Source organism: Bos taurus, chromosome 9 (assembly GCF_002263795.3).
Source record: "Bos taurus isolate L1 Dominette 01449 registration number 42190680 breed Hereford chromosome 9, ARS-UCD2.0, whole genome shotgun sequence".
Taxonomy (NCBI): Eukaryota; Metazoa; Chordata; class Mammalia; order Artiodactyla; family Bovidae; genus Bos; species Bos taurus.
Window position 1 is genome coordinate 44,026,246 of NC_037336.1, and position 4,289 is coordinate 44,030,534.

Here is a 4,289-nt window from a genome sequence, read left to right on the forward strand (position 1 = left end):
TATTAAAAAGCACATTACTTTGCCAACAAAGGTCTGTCTAGTCAAGGCTACAGTTTTCCCAGTAGTCATGTATGGATGTGAGAGTTGGACTATAAAGAAAGCTGAGCACCGAAGAATTGATGCTTTTGAACTGTGGTGTTGGAGAAGACTCTTGAGAGTCCCTTGGACTGCAAGGAGATCCAACCAGTCCATCCTAAAGGAAATAAGTCCTAAGTGTTCATTGGAAGGACTGATGTTGAAGCTGAAACTCCAATACTTTAGCCACCTGATGCGAAGAGCTGACTCATTTGAAAAGACCGTGATGCTGGGAAAGATTGAAGGTAGGAGGAGAAGGGGACGACAGAGGATGAGATGGTTGGATGGCATCACCGACTCAATGGACGTGAGTTTGGGTGGACTCTGGGAGTTGGTGATGGACAGGGAGGCCTGGAATGCTGCAGTCCATGGGGTTGCAAAGAGTCGGAAATGACAGAGTGACTGAACTGAACTGAACTGAGAAAGTAGCTGATTAACATTTTGTGATAATTTCAGGTGGACAGCAAAGTGACTCAGTCATACACATATATGTGTCCATTCTCCTCCAAACTCCCCTCCCATCCAGGCTGCCACATAACATTGACAATGTCCCCTGTGCTATACAGTAGGCCCTTGTTGGTTGTCCGTTTTAAATACAGCAGTGTGTACATGTCGATCCCAAACTCCATTACTATCAGTTTTCCCACCCTTCCCCTCTGGTAACCGTAAGTTCCTTTTCTACATCTTGGGGTCTATTTCTGTTTTGTAAATAAGTTCATTTGTATCATTTGTTTTAGTTTTGCATATAAGCTGTACTATATCCCTTGCTGCTGCTGCTGCTAAGTCGCTTCAGTCATGTCCGACTCTGTGCGACCCCATAGACAGCAGCCCATCAGGCTCCCCCGTCCCTGGGAATCTCCAGGCAAGAACACTGGAGTGGGTTGCCATTTCCTTCTCCAATGCATGAAAGTGAAAAGTGAAAGTTAAGTCACTCAGTCGTGTCCGACTCTAAGTGACCCCATGGACTGCAGCCTACAAGGCTCCTCCGTCCATGGGATTTTCCAGGCAAGAGTACTGGAGTGGGGTGCCTTTGCCTTCTCTGACTATATCCCTTACTGTGGGCAAATTTTTGTTTTATTTGAGTTTATTCAACAATACAAATTTATAAAACATTTCTTATATACCAGCCACTGGGTAAAATTCTAGGTAAACAGTGATGAAAAAACTGACGTATGCTCTTCCTTCATGGAGATTATGATCTAGCACAGGGGTTCCCAAGCTTTAGCAGCATCAGAAACACCTGGAAGACTTAATAAACTACAGATCGCTTCAGAATTTCTCATTCATTAGGTCTGGTGTGGGCTCTGGAACTTTGCATTTCTATGAAGTTCTCAATCGATGCTAAAGATCCTGGTAAGGGACCACATTCGGCACTGGTCTAGTGAGCTACTTAAATAAATACAAATAAGTATCTGATGGCTGTTAAGAGAAAGAAGAATACAGAACTGTGTGTGTGTGAGAGAGAGAGAGAGAGAGAGAGAGAACTGAGAAAACTATTATGATTTGGGTAGTTAGGGATGATGTCTGAGAAAATAGCTTTCAGGCAGCAGGAACATCATATCAATGACCCAGAGGAACTGAAAGCATGAGTGAGAGAAAGATTTGAATTGAGACTGGTAAGTACGGGCTAGATCATGTGGAGTCTTTAGTCCAATGACATTCAAATTGGAATGTGTTCATTCTTAGAGAGTATGTAGACTTTCTAATGGGTATGCAGGCACATGTAATGTTTAGGAGAATCATCTTCTTCTGTGCTCTTTTTTTGTTGTTGTTTGTTTGTTTATTTTATTTTAAACTTTACATAATTGTATTAGTTTTGCCAAATATCAAAATGAATCCACCACAGGTATACATGTGTTCCCCATCCTGAACCCTCCTTTTAAAATGGATCTACCCATGGCCAATATTTTGGTAGCTCTCATTTACCTTTTCCTTTTATGAATAAAGCCTTATCTCCTTATCAACTTCTCTCCTAGTGAATCTTGCTTAGGGTATAAAATACTTGGGGAATAAACTAAGGAATAACTTGAAATACAACTCAGCAAGATAAAATAACTCAATTAAAAAAACTCAAAAAACCTTGGTGTTGAAAGGGGGGAAAGTAAATTACTCTTATCATGGAATTAAAATAAAACCTGTTCTCAAGGCAGTTGGTCTCTAGTTCTTGGCTTTCAACAAAATTGAAGGAGGCCCTAAATAAGTTGTCAGCAGGTAGGGCATTAAAAGTAATTTTTGATGATGGATCACTTTGTTATTTTGATATATAACTAGAAAGGAGAGTCTAGCCTTTAATGTCATTCCTTAACAAAACTTTTCTTTCCTCGAGGTGGATAAAACAAGCACTTTCTCTTACCTCTATGAAAAATTAGAAAAAGAAATAACTCTGAAAACTGTCATAATTTAGTAATGTGAAGTGAAGTTGCTCAGTCGTGTCCGACTCTTTGCAACCCCATGGACTGTAGCCTACCAGGCTCCTCTGTCCATGGGATTTTTCAGGCAAGAATACTGGAGTGGGTTGCCATTTATTCTCCAGGAGATCTTCCTCCCAGGGATTGAACCCGGGTCTCCCACATTGTAGGCAGACACTTTATCTTCTGAGCCACCAGGTACTATCAAATCATAGATGCATGAATTAATTGGGATAAAAACAGGGTTGTGGAATTCATTATGAGATTCATTTCTGATACAGTGTACGTATTTAATCATTATCCATAAAATTTACAATATATTTACGTTATGTTGAGGAGCTTTATACTTGTGATCAACATAATACCTACACCACCCAGAATAATTTTTGGGGGTCAGTGTATCAGTTCTTTGTAAGATATTTAGGACACCAATTTGTGAGCAGAAACACAGAACAGAGGTAGCCCTGAAACTGAGGGATGGCTTTGATTTTTTGGCAGAATTTGTGAGTCCAGGTCTCTCAGATCAACCCTGTGCTGCTCTGTGAGCTTGAATTTCCCTTCCTCTGCATCGAAGGTCTTACCTTCCTGGTGTCTGGGATTTATGAAGCTGCTTCTTCTTGAAATAAGCCTCAGGGAGATGTTTGGGATTTCCACACCACTCATCAGTGATGACAAGTTTCTGGTGTGTTCTAACAGAGGAACTCGACTGAGGACCAGAGGTCCAGTCACGAGCAGCATGCTACTGCTCAGCTGCTTTAAGAAAACCACCGTCATGCCTCTGTGGTGCCCGGCGAGGATGCTTGGAATGGTGCTGGGAGTGATGCTAGCTCACAGCTTCCTCACATCTGATGGAAGGGTTTTCTCCTGAGGCTCACCAGCTTTCAAGGTGCATCTTCAGTGGAGCAGTATCCAGGTGTTCTGTGAAGCTTAGCCATTTGGATCCCATCATTTCTGTCACCCCCACCCAAACTAGTTTTGTGTGGTAGAAAGAAATTTCTCTTTAATTTCAGTCTTAAATGTAGCTTATGATTACTTCCTCTTTTCCACGACTTTGCTGGAACACAAAGCAGATGGGGAAAAGCTGCCAATTTATCTGACTAGGATGGGGTTTTGGTTGTTGTGGGATTTCCCCTTTTGAGGTGTTTTGGCCTTGAGGTTACCCTTCTTAACCTTGCCCTGGCATCAGCCTTCTTGGCTTTATGTTTCTTCTTCTTATTATCCAGCTTCTCTGTGTTTTCATCCACCATCTTGCAAGATGGGCAAGAGGCAAAATAGTATTTTTTTTTTTTAACATAGAACATTTATGTCCATGCTGCTACCGCTAAGTCACTTCAGTCGTGTCCGACTCTGTGCGACCCCATAGAGGGCAGCCCACCAGGCTCCCCCATCCCTGGGATTTGGGTTGCCATTTCCTTCTCCAATGCATGAAAGTGGAAAGTGAAAGTGAAGTCGCTCAGTTGTGTCTGACTCTAGCGACCCCATGGACTGCAGCCTACCAGGCTCCTCTGTCAATGGGATTTTCTAGGCAAAAGTACTGGAGTGGGGTGCCATTGCCTTCTCTGATTTATGTCCATAGAAAAACTTAAAAAAAAATTTATCTCAATCTATCTCTGTCTTTATTAATATGGCTCTAACTCTATATATAGAACAGAAATATATATATATATGTATGTGTGTATACATATATATTTTTGCTGTTGTTTTTAGTCATAAAATATATATGTATACACACACACATATACATATATATTTTTGCTGTTGTTTTTAGTCATTAAATGTGTCTGACACTTTTTTTGACCCCATGGT

The 4,289-nt window shown here is 41.2% G+C and overlaps 1 pseudogene; it reads right to left on the bottom strand.

The window, feature by feature from the left end:
- Nucleotides 1-1,146: 1,146 nt before the first annotated feature.
- Nucleotides 1,147-3,719, bottom strand: LOC132346106 (large ribosomal subunit protein eL6-like; annotated as a pseudogene).
- Nucleotides 3,720-4,289: the final 570 nt, after the last annotated feature.